The sequence below is a fragment of the Andrographis paniculata genome, unplaced genomic scaffold (genome assembly GCF_009805555.1).
Source record: "Andrographis paniculata isolate CXL003 unplaced genomic scaffold, ASM980555v1 Contig52END, whole genome shotgun sequence".
Lineage (NCBI taxonomy): Eukaryota > Viridiplantae > Streptophyta > Magnoliopsida > Lamiales > Acanthaceae > Andrographis > Andrographis paniculata.
The window spans coordinates 3,409,923-3,426,726 of record NW_026137587.1 but is presented as its reverse complement, the minus strand read 5'-3'; the positions used below and the strand labels follow the sequence as shown (position 1 = coordinate 3,426,726).

The window sequence follows — 16,804 nt, the reverse complement described above, 5'->3', positions numbered from 1 at the left end:
TATACAAGAGATACAATACTCTCTTCACTGCAAGTTCGATGTGGGATAAAGGATAACAATTACCAAACACACCACTTTCCCTGCCACTTCGATGTGGGATAAAAATACAACCACAATTAGAAAATGCCCGTGTCTCAATGCTCAATACCTTTTTGATTCTTTTTACCCTCCCATCAAAACTACATTAGCAAAAGTATATAATTAACGAGACTAATATAGCCATTACCAAGAGTTGAATACTATAATTGGTAGGGGGCCGCGCGGACGCAGGCCCCCACTGCCACAAATTACGACGTAGGCTCGACCGCTTTGGGCCGACCTTAGGCGGATGCCCCTCCCAAGTGCAATGGAGGTCACCAACCCAGGCCATGGACCTTCTTGATCGCCCATTGACCCCGTCCAGGTAAGTATGTTGCCCTGTACCCCTCCGCCTGATTATATACATGTTTTCCTGCTCCTATTTTCTAACTCTTCCGATGTGGGATAGTACAGTACATAATAAACGCATTTATGCTTTATCCCTTCGGTTTCGGGTAGGCGGTTCGAACCGTCGGCCGCTGGTTTCAAATAGCCGGTTCAAACTTTAATCCGCCGGTTTGAAGTGGTTTACGGTTAGAAGATAGCGAGATGGGACCGGCAGCACGGCTGAGCAGCAAGGCGGAGAAGAAGAGAAGAAAAAGAGGAAGAATGACAAGAAAACAAGGATGTGGATAGATGAAGCTGGTGTGCTGCGGCTGTCAAATGTCAATGGACTAATTAGGGCAAAATTATAGAAATATATTTATATTAATAAAAAAATAATAATAATATTCTTTTTGTTTATTTTGAAAATATAAACGGTTCAAATAGTGTAAGAGATAATATTACCTATATTTTTAATATAAAAATAATAATGCAATACTAAAATAGGATATTTGTAAAAAAAAAAAAAAAAAAAAAACGGAAACACATAATTCATTTGTTCCGAGACAGTTATTTAAATAATATAAATTATTAAATTATTTCTGATATTTTAAAAATATAAATTAATGTTAATTAAAATAAATTTAGAATATGTATTTAAATATTATATTTCAATATAAAAATATATAATATGAATATTATTTTATAGATATAAAACTTTTGTATACTATAAATAAAAAAAAAAAATTTATTTATTTATAATTTATATAAACTAGTTTTATAAAAAAACAAGAAATTTTAAAAATAGATCAAAGTATTGATGTATTTATCGAGGAGATTAATAAAATTAAAAGATTTTAACTGCTCTACAATTTTAATTAAATTAATTTATATTTATCAAATAAATTTAAAATTAAAAAAGAATATTACTTAAAAATAAAAATGAATCATATGTTATTGATACCGATTGAAAGGAAAAAAAATCATATCTCAAAACAAAAAAAGTACTAGTAATATTTTTATATAATTATAATTTTAACTCTATACTCTCTTCATCTCTTAAATTTATTTTCATTTTTTTAAAAGTTCATTAGCTACGTTTATATCATTACTAATACCATCAAATCAACATTTAGTTATTATTGCCAATTTAATATTTATTTACAAAAAGTACCATTAATTTTGTTAAATTTTTATTTTTTATTTACTTTAATTACTAACTAAATTTCCAAAATGTCCATAATTATCTGTCACTTATCTAATAAAATATTTATTTTTCTTAATATTTATGTCGGTACCAAATGAACAAATTTTAATGGATGAAGAAAATATTTTATATTATAGATAATTATATTTAATTTAAGTTATACTAACTATATATAATATATATGAGGATGGTATGGTTCTCAATATATATATTTATTTGTTTTTGAAATTTTTTAATAAAAATATTTTTTTATTTCTAATTATTTTGGATAAATTTTATTAATTACTATAACATTTTATGTTTAGATAAAATCAAATAAGATTATTTTAAAAATTCATGAAAATATGTATTTATATTTGTAGTATATTTAACTAATTTTTATGCATATTTTATACCATTGTCATATAATAAATTTTGTATTAACAAATTATTAAAATAATATTAATATTTTATTTGTATGTTATTACTATAAATTTTATATATTTAAAAAACATTATATGCTTATAAATAATTTAATATTATTCTGTCTCACAAATATTTTCTATATTACTAAAATATCAGAATTTAATTAGAATATAATTAATAAATATAATTATGAATTAAGATTAGAATAATTAAATAATTTGATTTAAAGTAAGACAATTATCAAATTAAAAATGTGACTAAAGTATATAATTATATTTTTAAAAAATAAATGATAAATTACGTAGAACGAATGAAAATATAACAAAAAATGAACACTTTATATGAGAGAAATTGAGTACTAATTTTTTTTTTTTTGATAAACATGATTAAAGAATAATTTAAATATAAAATATATAAAAATGTTTAATTTATATTATTAACTTATTTGTACTCCCAATAGTTTTATTTAATGAGAAAAAAAAAAAAAAAAAAAGAACATTTCAAACGATATAAAAATCGTACTTCTCAATATATGGTTAATGAAAAATTAATTAACATTGCTTTTACTAATATACATATAAAGCTAATATTGAGATATTTAACAATTACTCCATTCGTCTCAAACACCATGCAACATTTTCTTTTTTGTTTGTCCCAAATTCACTATAATATTTCCAAATTTATAAATAATTAATACTCCCTTCGTCCACAAACTAATGTCCTACTTTTTTATTTGGGACGTCCAACAACTATTGTCCTATTTCTTTTTTTTTTTAAACACAAATTTTACATTTTTACCCTTCATTCATTTATTACTTTTCATCTCTACCATACAATTAAGGGCAAATTTGTCAATTTATAACAAAAAAAAGACAATCACCTAAAAAACCGTGCAAATATACTTTAGGACAATAGAAATTGGACGAAATGAGTAATATTTTTATACATATATTAATATACACTTCACTTTATCACTCAAATAAAAAAAACAAATAATCATTTCTCTTTCCAATTGCATCACTTAATATCCAAATTATCTCAAATTACCATACTTAATACTCCCCACCTAAATTCTCGTGTTAAACACAAATGTTGCACGATGTTTGACACGAAGAAAGTATTAGTTATTGAATATATACATTTATTATTCTTTTCATGTATTTATGAACAAGTTTGGATTCGACAATATGTATTTTCCAATACATGCTTATTTGAGTATGGACGTACGTTTAATAAAAATATGATATTTTATCCGTTTATATATGTTGAAAATTTTTGGTATTCGTACAAAAATTTAGATTGATAGTTTTAAGTATAATAAAAGAAAAATTAAGTGTTATAATGAAAGATAAAAATATTATTTTTTATTTTGAATTATGTGATGAGATAAAATAATTGTTAGTTATTTTTTATTTTAGAAATATTATATCTAATGTGGGACACATCAAAAGTAAAAATATTGCAGGATAGGTTGAGCTAAGAAAATACTATATTAGTTGATGATAACATAAAATATAAATATTTTAACAAATATATAAATGAATTAATGAAATGAAAATTCTTTTTTATGAATTAAACGTGTAAATAGCTGTAGTGTTTTTGTAAATGAGTGTCAGACAAAAATTTCACAGCCATTATAAAAGCTTCTTTAAAAAATATGGACAGGTCATATTTATATGAATTTGGAAGCTTTTTTGTGTTTGCTCTAATTTTATTTCTCCACACTACAATAAGCTCTACGAGAACAACGTTGTGTTTTTTAGCATTATTTTTCAGTTGTAATTTTTAAAAAATAATAATAAAATATATAATATATCAAAAATCAAAACACTTATTATAAAAAAATTAAATATTGAATCTAAAATAATATCTTAAGACACAATTTTTCATATCATACTCAAAAAATCATTTCTTCTAGAAAGGTTGTGTGAATGAAGTGTTTCCCCCTAAGGCTTTTACTTTTTCTCGCCTACGCCTACCATATCATCAAATAAATATCAACCAAAAGCTAAATAAAGAAACAATTAAACTTTGCATTGTAGAGGTCCCTCTTCCGCAAAATGGAAAAGAAGAACCTCCCCAAAAATTGGAGTATGCTACTTAATACAACAAGCACACGGTATTCTTTAGTAAAAGGCGAAAGAATAATTCGGTTTGTGCCTACTGCGCAGCTCCATGATTCTTAATTTCACTCTCCTCAACAATATATACAAGAGATACAATACTCTCTTCACTGCTACTCCGATGTGGGATAAAACAATTACCAAACACACTATTTTCACTGCCACGATGTGGGATAAAAAGACAACAACAATTACTAAACGCCCGAGTCTCAATGCTCAATGCCTTTTTGATTCTTTTTACCCACATCAGCGAAAGTACAAACACCTTTTTGATTCTTTTTACCCACGCTACTCAGAAGTTGAATACTATAATTGGTAGGGGGCCGCGCGGACGCAGGCCCCCACTGCCACAAATTACGACGTAGGCTCGACCGCTTTGGGCCGACCTTAGGCGGATGCCCCTCCCAAGTGCAATGGAGGTCACCAACCCAGGCCATGGACCTTCTTGATCGCCCATTGACCCCGTCCAGGTAAGTATGTTGCCCCGTACCCCTCCGCCTGATTATATACATGTTTTCCTGCTCCTATTTTCTAACTCTTCCGATGTGGGATAGTACAGTACATAATAAACTCATTTATGATTTATCCCTTCGGTTTCGGGTAGGCGGTTCTAACCGTCGGCCGCTGGTTTCAAATAGCCGGTGCAAACCTTAATCCGCCGGTTTGAAGTGGTTTACGGTTTAGAAGATGGCGAGATGAGACCGGCACGGCGGCGGAGCAGCAAGGCGGAGAAGAAGGAGAAGGGAAAAAAAAAAGAAGAAAGAGGATGGATGAAGGCGGCGGCCGCGGCTGTCAATTGTAAATGGTAAATGGTTTAATTAGGGCAAAATTATAAAAATAATAATAATTAATTTTTTTTATTAATTTAATGCATATTTAATGCAATTACTTATTTAATTCAGCTTGTCAATTTTTTTATCTCGTCACAATCTAATGATAATAATTTTTTATAAAAAATATATATATCTAAATAAATTTGAAACCAAAATAGGGGAATCTAAAACCATAACTTAAAGATTTCCACTTTAATTTTACTTTTTTAACAAATTAAAATCAATAATTTTAAACCGTAATCAACACATCGAACCGGAGAAATTCAACTCGTCATTTTACTTAGATAAACTAAACTTTCCAAGGCTTAAAAGGCGTTTCTATTAATTTATTTAGCAGAATATATGTTTCTAAATAACAATGTTTAACCTTGTTATTTTTATTCAATTTATAATTTTATTTTGAAATATAATATTTAATAGTGAATTTATTAAACAATTTAAATTATAAATATATACTTAGTCCCGAGATGCACTACTATTCATTATATCTCTTTCAATCAGGCAAAAAAGTCACACTGAAATCATGTACGACAGGTGGACTTCACAGTCACGAATTTAGTCCTACACCATGCCATCATTTACGAGACTCTTGTGAATTTATTCTCGAATCATTTTGGATTTATAGAACAAATCTCGTATATAAAAATACGAAATCAATTAGTAATAGCGGAAGCAAATTAAATTGAATAAACCCAAATTATTATAACAGAAATTGAAACTAAAATTAAAGCTATAAATCCGATTTGCTGGAATTAGAAATCAAAACACCAAGAAACAGCCTAGATAATTGAAATGAAGCACAGAGAACTCAATTAAAATACTCCCTGTCTTGTTCTAAAATCTAGTCGCAAGCAGTCTACTCCATCCACGATCAACGACAACGACAACGACGACGACCTTATTCCTTCTTTCTCCGGTCATCTTCTCCGACCAGTAGCAGTGGAGACTGGAACTCCGCCGACGGTCCAGCGGCGAACTCCTTCAGGAGAGATCTCGACACCCAGCTCCGGCAGCCTGCTCCGGCACACGGCAGCATGCCTCCATCAAACAGCCCAGACTCCGGCGATAGCTTGCGTTGCCTCCGGCAATTGTAACTTCTCCGATCTTTCACCGGCGGGAAGGGACGGCGGATATCGGCTCAGTCCATGGTGCGAAGTGGCCCGAGGTAATCAAGCCTCAAGGTTGGAGGTCGGCTCGTCACTCCAAGCCTCGACACCCACCGGAATCGGCACAAGAAAAGGTCTCGAACCTCACCGGAAACTCACCAGAATTGTTAGACAAACTAATTTCTCTCAGTCTCTCAATACCCCAAACTTAATTTTTATTTAAACCCTCCTGACAAACTAACCAATTAACAAACTCAACGAATTAATTGTGCTAAATGGTTTTGGCTTTGTTACGCACGAAATTTAGAATTAGGTTAAAAGCCCAAGGTAAAAAGAAGAATGGGCCTGGCAATAGGGTTGATTGAACTGGCTGAAGGACACCGTGAGGAAATCAAGGAAAATAAATTTATTTATTTATTTCTAAGGAAAATACAGGTCGGAAGGTTTTCAAGTCGGTAGGTCCTCAGGACGGAAAGACCTCAGGACGGAAGGTTCTTAGGTCGGTAGGTCCTCAGGACGGAAAGACCTCAGGACGGAAGGTTCTTAGGTCGGTAGGTCCTCAGGACGGAAAGACCTCAGGTCGGAAGGTCTTCAGGTCGGGAGGCCCTCAAGATGGAAAGACCTCAAGTCGGAAGGTCTTCAGGTCGGAAGGTCCGCAAGACGGAAAGACCTCAAGTCGGAAGGTCTTCAGGTCGGGAGGTCCGCAAGACGGAAAGACCTCAAGTCGGAAGGTCTTCAGGTCGGGAGGTCCGCAAGATGGAAAGACCTCAAGTCGAAAGGTCTTCAGGTCGGGAGGTCCGCAAGACGGAAAGACCTCAAGTCGGAAGGTCTTCAGGTCGGGAGGTCCGCAAGACGGAAAGACGATGAGTCGGAAGGTTTTCAAGTCGGGAGGTCCTCGAGACGGAAAGTCGTCGAGATGGGATATCCGCAGGTCGGGTAAACTGTAGGTCGGATAGAAGGAGGAGTCGGACAAACGCGGAGGCCTTTGATCAAAGACAGGGGGCGGTTGATATGGAGGTCGGCCCAAGTGGGGTCGGGCGAAGAAGTAGGTCGGACGAAGGACGAAGTCGGGCCAAAAGAGCGGAAGGTCTGTGGTCGGCTCAATGAGTGAAATATAGGGAATTTTGGTCTGCTGGGGACACGTGTCAGCATGAGAAAGGTTGGAAGACGGTTGAGAAGGAGACGTTGTAACCGTTCGGGTGACGGTTTTCAGTACGGTTTCCCAGGGAATATTTAAGGATTTGGATCATCATTTGGCAAGGCATCTTCAATCAACTTCAACAAAGCAAAGTCAGATTTGGGGATCACCACTTTAAATTTCAGTCTTTTATTTTCCAGTTTACTTTCTGTACGTCACAGTGTTTAGAGATTCCTAATCTCAGGCACTAATTAATCAAGTTTAAGGATATTTTTAATATCTTTGAATTTTACTTTATTTTTGTTGAAAAATTACATCAACAAATTGGCGACCACAGTGGGAGCAAGACAAAATTGCTCATTCCAATTCCGGCGATAATTTTATACGTCTTAGATCCGGCCGAATCATCGGAAGGGTTATGGCAGGTTCACAACCGCAATCATCTTCGACACCAGTGGGAGAATCCGTTCCACCACCCATTGTGCCAAATGCCGGGGAAATCCCACAACCACCAACTGATTGGTGGTCTTATGTTCAACAAATGAACAACCAGCATACCTTGGTTATGCAGAATATGTTGCGTGAGCAACAAACGAACATGTTGCGTGAGCAACAGAGTCAGTTGCAGAACATGATAGATCAAGCACTGTCAAGGGTTAGTCTTCAACCCACTCAAACGCCACCAGGAGCATCACCGTCCAGACCACAGGCAAATTTCGCAGGGCCATCATTCGTGGATAGTACATTCCCAAGTGCCACAAATCCCAACCGAATGGATAGGGGAAAATCTCCTTTGACTTTTCCCAACAATGTTCCACTGGGACCAAGGGTTACCAATCCGCAGCCGAGCAATACAAGGGAGGACAGGCCTGAAGGATATATACATGATCCTATTCATATTCCGGTGCAGGATCCGTTCCAAGTTCCTGATCATCAACGCTTTCATGTAGATCCTGACGAGATTGCACATATATTAAGGGATCAGTATGGATTAACTCCTCAGATGGCTAACCGCCCTGCATATCAGAGACCTTTCCCAGAAAGGATCATTAATGAACACCCTCTCCCAAGGAATTTTCGACCACCCGACTTTCATGCATTCTCAGGGGAGGACGGATCTTCCACCATAGAACATGTTGGTCGGTTCACAGCACAATTAGGAGAAGTTGGCAATAACCCTTTTTATAAGTTACAACTGTTTGGTTTATCTCTTACTAGAACGGCGTTTTCGTGGTTTGTAAGTTTGCCTCCAGGACAAATTCAGACATGGGAAGGACTGGAGATGGCATTCCACGCTAGATTCTTTAATCCTTTACCAGTTGTTTCTTTAACTGATTTACTTGAATTGAGACAGTATCCAGAAGAAACTGCTTCACAGTTTATAGAAAGGGTGCGATTGATGAAGGGACGATGTCCTACGGTAATCAGTGAGAAAGAGATGACCAATTTAGTGGTCCGGAATATGCATAATCGTTTAAGAAAGGCACTCACTGCCCTGGATGTTGAGGATTTGGCAAGTCTTGCATCCAAGGCAGGACGTCTAGAGTCTTTGTTCAGAGAGGAAGATCAGCATAACAGGCGTAATAGAGGCCAACATATGGCGAGTATGGGAACAGAAACATGCGACTCTGATTTTAATCAGTCAGAAGAGATGGCAGCCGAAATCCTTTCTGGAAAACCGTATGTATGTCCTAAATTGAAGCCAGTACCAGGATCTGAAGGAAAGGAGCAACCGACCTTTGATAGTTCGAAAGCTGATGAAATCTTTGATATCCTACTGACTGATGGGCAGATCCGTATTCCAAAGGGCCAAAGACTTGCCACTAAAGAAGAAATCAAAGGGAGACCATATTGTAAGTGGCATAATTCTTTCACACACACTACAAGTCAGTGTACTCATTTTAGGAAGGAAATTCAAAAGGCCATCAAGACAGGTCGGCTCAAATACATCACTCTAGGTGTAGACCAGCAACCGTTTCCGAATGTAACAACGGCAATGGTTGACATCCAACCAAGTTCGGAAACAAGGAAAAGTTCGGCCAACGATGGACAAAAAGGGGAACGAAACCAGCCAAGCCCCGAAACAAAAAAAGGAAGTCGGCCAAACAGCAGCCGACCGGAAGAACGACTCAAAATTTGTGAGAAGCCAGTTGCTGAAAAGTGGGACCATCCAGATGGTTCTTTTAATGTGGAGGTGAAAGAAAAGGTTTTGATACGTGATCACCCGACCAGAAAAACAGGGTCGGTCGGGAGCAATTGGGCTCGAAATAAAAAGCCTTTACCAGTTGATATAGACCCTCGTTTCCCGGGTATGAATCGTACACAGATTCGCAATGCCAAACGCAGGTATGCTGCAAAATATGGGAAAAGAGGTCCTTCAGCAAAACAACTAACCGACGAACAAAAAGCAGCCGACCACTTGGCAGGAGATCAGTCCATTCGGATCTTTACAGAACAAACGACCAACGAGCAGGGAGTAACCATTCAGTCTCCAGTTGGTCGGTCCAGTCGGGTCTGGTCAAGAAAGCAACCGAATGACGGATTAGGCGCTTCCGACCATACCAAAAGAAGTTCGTCGGGACTGGGGAAAGGTAAAGGTGTGGCAGATGAAATAATTAAAGGTTTTAGATGCCAACATTGTGAACGAATCAACATCAATCCATCTCTTGAAGAATTCCGTATCGAATCTTTGACGGTTCAATCTCGATCTCGGGATAAGACAAAGGAAGAAGTGGTACCTACAGAGGAAAATTCAAGATCTGTTAAATCTCGTCTGGGACCACGAATCCCTTGTCGAATGACAGAGATTAACCAGATGAGTGATGAACCGACGTGGGCGAGTCTGGTAGATGATACTATGGACGAACCTTTATGGGCATTCTTGGCAGATGACGAATTAGAGGAAACAGAGTGGGCAAAGATTACAGATTCTGAGCCTCAGTCGGAAGCACCTTCAATTGTGTTTCCTCCTATTCCAGAGGGTGCGAACTCCCATTTGAAACCTCTGTATGTTAATGCTCACATTTGTGGGAAACCAATCACAAAGGTTTTCGTGGATAATGGAGCAGTCTTTAATGTTATGCCATTGAAGACTCTCAAGAAGCTAGGGAAAGGAATTCATGATCTGTCCCCTGTGGAATTCGAAATGACAAGTTTTACAGGGCAGCCGACCAAGCCTGAAGGTATGATGGTTGCCACAATTGAGGTCGGACCAAAGAAAATTTCCACTGTTTTCTTTATTGTGGACGCAGATACTACATACTCTCTTTTGCTGGGACGAGATTGGATTCATGCCTCTCAATGTGTGCCATCAACCTTGCACCAACAGTTAATGTTCTGGGAAGGAAATCAGGTCTTTAAAATGGAAGCGAATGACAACCCATTCGACGTAACAGAACAAGTGGAAGAGTCAGTGTTTTATTCTAGTCATTTGGCTCCGATGTCTCAGTTGTATATGGCCAGGGAATACCCAAACAAGGGTTATAAAGTCACTGGCCAGAACTCGATGTTCTATTAAAAGAACACCTTTATTGTATGGCTCATGATAAAGCCACACCCATTTCCGTATAAGTTGTTTGTTATGGAAGATACAACTTTAGAAGTATGTAGTTCTCTTATTAATAAGTTCTATTTAAAACAGTTATTACATAAAGTAGAAAATAATAAAGAGATTCTGGATGTTCACCTCCAAGAAGATGAACAATTTCGTTGGCCCGACTTATTAGAAAAAACAGAACCAACAGCTTCATCACAAGACCCGTTATTGGAGTTTAATTTAGGAACCGAATTGGTTCCAAAAGTGATCAGGTTAAGTGGTTATTTGTCTAAAGAGCAACAAACAATGATGCTTGAAGTTATTAGAAACAACATTGATTGTTTAGCGTGGGATTATTCAGAGATGCCTGGTTTGACAAGAAGTCTAATAGAGCATTGATTGCCCATCAAAGAAGGTTGTAAACCTTACAAACAACCTCCAAGGCGAATGAGTCCAGATCTGATGCCTCAAATCAAGGAAGAAATCCAAAAACTTCTCAAAGTGGGTTTCATTCAACCTTGCCGTTATGCGGAGTGGCTGGCTAATATTGTGCCAGTGGTCAAGAAAAATGGTAAGATAAGGATATGCATCGACTTCAGGGATTTGAATCTAGCTACCCCTAAGGACGAATATGTGATGCCTATGGCCGACATGCTGATAGATGCAGCAGCAGGGCATAAAATCCTTAGTCTGATGGATGGTTATGCAGGTTATAACCAAATATTCTTGGCAGAAGAAGATATTCCTAAGACAGCATTCAGATGCCCAGGAGCTTTGGGTATTTATGAATGGACAGTCATGCCATTCGGGTTAAAGAATGCAGGGGCAACTTACCAAAGAGCCATGAATTCAATCTTTCATGATTTAATTGGCAGATCTATGGAAGTGTATATTGATGATGTTATAGTTAAATCTGCCAGTTTTGACGAACATTTGAGAGATCTTGAAGAGGCATTTGAAAGAATGAAGAAGTACAAGTTGAAGATGAATCCAACCAAATGTGTTTTTGGAATATCAGCCGGGAGCTTTCTAGGATTCTTAGTTCATGAGAGAGGAATTGAAATTGATGCCAATAAGGCTAAAGCCATTCTTGATAGTCGGCCACCCAAGACGGTTAAAGAAATCCAAAGTCTGTTGGGTAAGGTGAATTATTTGAGGCGTTTCATTTCTAATGCTGCTGGCAAGGTCAGACCCATTACTAAATTGTTGAAAGCTGGAAAAATTGCCTTTGAATGGGGTCCCGACCAACAAACGGCTTTAGATGCTATCAAGCAGGCATTGGTTCACCCTCCAGTCTTGATGCCTCCTAAACAAGGTCGGCCACTCAAACTTTATTTGGCAAATACATATGAAGTGGTTAGTTGTTTATTGGCGCAGGATGGTGATGACGGGAAGGAAAGGGCAATTTACTATCTCAGTAAAACCCTTACAGGACCAGAACTGAATTACACTATGCCAGAAAAAATGTGTTATTCATTGGTCTTCGCTTGCACTAAACTCGAGCATTATTTGCTGCCCAGAAGAGTTGAGGTCATATCAAAGGTGGATCTCATCAAATTGATTTTACAGAGACCTACTATGAAGGGCAGACTCATGAAATGGGCCATCAAATTGGCTCCTTTCGATCTTCAACATTCCCCGCTGAGGGCAATTAAGGGACAAGCAGTAGCCGACTTCTTGGCAGAATTCTCACAAGTCGGGTATTCTCTTTGTGATAGTGTCCGACCATTTAGTTGTTCATCATATCTGGATAATCTACAGGTCGGATGTGTGCCTTATATAAGTACCAGAACATGGTTGATGTTCTTTGATGGTTCTACCTCTGGAAACAAATCGGGGGCAGGGGTCTTTTTGCAAGGACCTGATGGTCAAAAGATCAACTTACAATTACGATTGGAAGCCATGACCCATAATTCGGCAGAATATGAGGCTTTAATTTTGGGTCTGGAGGCTTTAATAGCCAGGAAGGTCCAGTCTGTAATCATAAGAGGGGATTCTCAACTAGTAATCAACCAGGTAAACAACCAATATGTTTGCAATTACCCTCATCTTCGCAGATACAGGGACATTGTGGGTCGGTTACTGACGAAAATCTCAGAAGTAATAATTGAGTTCATTCCGAGGAAAGAAAACCAACGTGCCGATGAGTTGGCTCAAAGGGCCTGTAAAGGAATTCTGGAGGATAAGTGGTCGGAGGTCAAGTCGGGCATAGAAGAAAAGACAGACCCGATATGTGACCGAATGGTCGGGCAAGAGACGGTCGGTCAGGAGTCCGACTGCGAAGTTACGGTCGGGCAAGAGGATATCGGTCAGGAGTCCGACTACGAAGTTACGGTCGGGCAAGAGGATATTGGACAGGAGCCCGACTGCGAAGTTACGGTCGGGCAAGAGGATATTGGACAGGAGCCCGACTGCGAAGTTACGGTCGAGCAAGAGGCTGTCGGTCAGGAGCCCGATTGTGAAGTTATGATCGGGCAGGAGAGTGTCGGACAGGAGCCCGACTGCGAGCCTGTCGGGCAGGAGACGGTCGGTCAGGGGCCCGATTGCGAAGTTATTATCGGACAGAAGTCCGATGGCGAAACAGTGCCCGATTGGAGAACAGAGCTTATCCTGTATTTACAGAATCCTGGTGCGAGTGTTTCAATTGCGACACGATTGAAGGCTTTACGTTTTCAATTGATAAATGGAATTTTGTACAAGAGATCATTTGAAGGTTTACTTTTGAAATGCTTGGGATCTAAAGAAGCTCTAGAAGTGATGACAGAAGTACATGGTGGGATATGTGGAGCTCATCGAGCAGGTCTGAATATGAGATGGGCCATTCATCGTTTGGGGTTTTTCTGGCCAAAGATTTTTGAAGATTGCATACAATTTGCCAAGGGCTGTCAGGAATGTCAAAGACATGGAAACTTAAACCATTTGCCAGTAACCGAATTGCAATTTTTGGCAAAACCATGGCCTTTCAAATCATGGGCTATGGATATTATTGGTAAGATACATCCTGCTTCATCGAAACATCATTGTTTCATATTGGTCGCGACTGATTACTTTACCAAATGGGTGGAAGCAGTTGCTTTGAAAAATGTGGATCAGAAAGAAGTGATAGACTTCGTTTTGAACCAAATTATTTACAGATATGGTATTCCTCAGTCTATAACAACCGACCAAGGCTTGGTCTTTACAGGGGAAAAGTTCTCTAATTTCTTGGCAGAATTCGGTGTTCGGTTACATCATTCTTCACCTTATTATCCCCAAGCCAATGGACAGGCGGAAGCAGCAAATAAGATTATCATTGGGATTATAAAGAAGATGATTGAAGGGAACCCAAGAAAGTGGCATTTGTTATTGTCTCAGGCTTTATGGGCACATAGAAATACCAGAAATACGGCCACAGGGTTCTCACCTTACCAACTTACGTTTGGCCAAGATGCTGTTTTACCAGCCGAAATTCGAGTATCATCTGGCCGGACAGAATTTACTGATAGTGATCTTACAAAGGAATACCAACAACTTATGTTGCAGCAGTTAGAAGATTTGGATGTTAACCGTCTCCATGCAATAGATCGAAGTGTGAAACAGAATGAAATCAGAGCAAGGAGTTACGGAAAGAAAGTTCTTCACAGGACATTCCAAAAAGGAGACCTAGTCTGGAAGACCATTCTTCCTACATATAAGAAAACTGATCAATTGGGAAAGTGGTCACCGAATTGGGAAGGACCATACATTGTTCAAAAAGATATTGGAAATGGCGCGTTCATTATTGTAAATCATGAAGGTAGAAGAGTACATGATTGTATTAATGCTAAATATCTGAAGAGGTATTATCCTGCCTTTTCAGATGACAAGACTGCCTGAAACAAAATATTATTCAGAACCCATTTGTGGGGTTCGAACCTACGGAAAGGTTCATTTCTGTTAGTCATCGTGTAGTTGTGAGAAATTTTCTGCCTCTGAATCAGACTTTTCATCCCAGTGAGTGGATATTAGCTCTGGTTCTTCTTCAATAAGATCTTCCAAATCTGGTCGGTACCTTTCCCATTGGCTTTGCATGTCATCTAGATCTTGATGGGTACGTGCTTGCATGTCTGTTAGGGCTTGATGTTCACGGTCAACAATGGTACGCAATCTTGAAAAGACTTTTCGTTGATTGGAAAATATGTTATCCCAACCAAGGTCTAGAAGTATGGTTGCTGCATGATTTTCAATCATTTCCATGTGATGATGGAGATCAGGAATGCGGCTGAGGATGTCACGAAGAGGTTCATATCCCTCAATGATTTTTTCCATCAGGCGGATGACGCGATGAATAGTTCTTCTACCTCGTTGGGAGAATCGGAATTTGAAGTCTAGTTGCTTGAGTATATATAACAAGTCTTCTGCATGGCCTCCAATAGGGTGATTACCCACAAAGAAGGGTTGGAGAACACCTTCCCAGTTGCTTGATGGAACATGAGGTCGGTCACTCGCCATGTTTGTTAATACGTCAGGTGTTTTGATTTTTCGAATATGCCTTAGAATGTGTTTCTTAAAATGTGAGAAACAGTGTTCTTTTAAAGAAGGAGTTTGTTTCGTTTCCTATAAAGCTGGGAATTGAAAGGTGATCCTTGTTTTGAGAGAAGAAAGAAAAAATGGATTACTAAGTCAATTGTTGTTACAAAGGGGGAAGTATTACAACAGTGCCCCTAGGGCAGTTTTTATATGGGTCCATTTGATTTCATCCCTGGATAGCCTTCTGGTATTGGCAGCCGTCTGATATCTTATGATGAATTGGGATCGGGCTTGGGTTTTCAGCTCTTGATCCAATTCAGCTTCATTCTTGGTGTACTGCTCAATCAGACGCTGCTCATTGATAATTTGCTTATCCAGGGTAGACTGTTCTTTCCTCAGCTCCCGCAATTCTGCCTCCTTTTTCTGAATAGCTTCATCAACTTGAGCTTTCGTGCTAAGGAGACCACCCAGCCTTCCAGTAGTCTGTTGAAGAGATTCTCGGGTCTTAGCCAAAGAATTCTCCAGCGCTGTTTGATCGAAGTCGGGCTGGGGGGTTTCGGCTGACAGGAGTCCAATGACTAATATTTCAGTCTTGAGCTCTGTAAGTCTTTCCATCAGCCGATGCAGAATGGGGACGGCTGGTGATTCCGTTGGAGTGTAATAAAGAAGGCCACCAACCGTCTGAATGAGCTTGTCCAATAAGTCGGACTTTAATTCGGACAGGGGACGGTTAATGGCCTCAGTGAACACAGTCTGGGCCTCCGCTGGAACCGGAACAGTCGATAGGACAGCTAAGTCCGAAGGCCCCTGCAAGTCCTACAATGTCAATAAATATTCCAAGGGAGTTGCAAATTTGTTCGGAGAAAATATGTGGTACCTCTGGGCGGACTGCTGTCAGTGAGGGGGGCAGCAATGAGGTCGGTCGAGTTGGGCAGACAGCTGGTATAACAGCAGCCGACTCGTCGGCTGCTGCGAATGGTCGCTGAGGTGCCGACCTGGGTCCCTATGGAAAGTAGTATTTGAAACAGTTAGTGTTTTTCGAAAGAAAAGTTATGGCATGGATTGGTCTAATCTTACCAAATTCACAGAAGTCTCCGAATCGGATGAAGACATTTCTTCCATTTCTGGAGGTTGGGCTGCCACAGGTGGTTCTTCTGCCTGCCATTCGATGGCTAGAGGGAGCGCCGCTGCTGGTAGGGCGGCTGCAGGTTGGACGGCTACCTCTAGAGCCACTGCAGCCAGGATCTCTGGGGCACCTTCGATTTCGGGATCAGCAGCATCAGGGATGTCGTTTTGAGGGTCAGCTTCGGCGAGGGCGGCTGGTTCTTCCTTTGACATAGATGAGTCTGATGCCATGTATGGCGGCCGACCCATCTGGGAAGTAGTCCCATCGCTGTCAGAAGAGACCCCTGCTGCTGATGGGATGGGTGAAGGTGTCTGTGGAAAAATCATGAAGATGTTTGTTGTTAAATATATTAAGGTTGATCATCCGAATCCTAAGTCTTGCTAATAAAGGAACTTACTGGTTCTATAGGCACTGCTGGTAAAGATTGTCTCCTGGTCGGGG

General features: G+C 38.8%; 1 long non-coding RNA gene and 3 other non-coding genes across 5 annotated transcripts; 1 reads left to right on the top strand and 3 right to left on the bottom strand.

The window, feature by feature from the left end:
- Positions 1-249: 249 nt before the first annotated feature.
- On the bottom strand, positions 250-411 carry LOC127255056 (U1 spliceosomal RNA). Its single transcript, XR_007839557.1, has one exon. It is a non-coding gene; the product is annotated as a U1 spliceosomal RNA (small nuclear RNA).
- A 3,660-nt stretch (positions 412-4,071) lies between these two features.
- LOC127255042 (U5 spliceosomal RNA) lies at positions 4,072-4,187 on the bottom strand. Its single transcript, XR_007839544.1, has one exon. It is a non-coding gene; the product is annotated as a U5 spliceosomal RNA (small nuclear RNA).
- A 266-nt stretch (positions 4,188-4,453) lies between these two features.
- Positions 4,454-4,615, bottom strand: LOC127255044 (U1 spliceosomal RNA). Its single transcript, XR_007839546.1, has one exon. It is a non-coding gene; the product is annotated as a U1 spliceosomal RNA (small nuclear RNA).
- A 1,776-nt stretch (positions 4,616-6,391) lies between these two features.
- Positions 6,392-6,967, top strand: LOC127253986 (uncharacterized). 2 transcript variants are annotated; one of them, XR_007839382.1, is made up of 4 exons: positions 6,392-6,511; positions 6,592-6,663; positions 6,728-6,823; positions 6,872-6,967. It is a non-coding gene; the product is annotated as an uncharacterized LOC127253986 (long non-coding RNA). The 2 variants fall into 2 exon arrangements; XR_007839381.1 differs by having other exon boundaries at positions 6,544-6,663.
- The last annotated feature ends 9,837 nt before the right edge of the window (positions 6,968-16,804 follow it).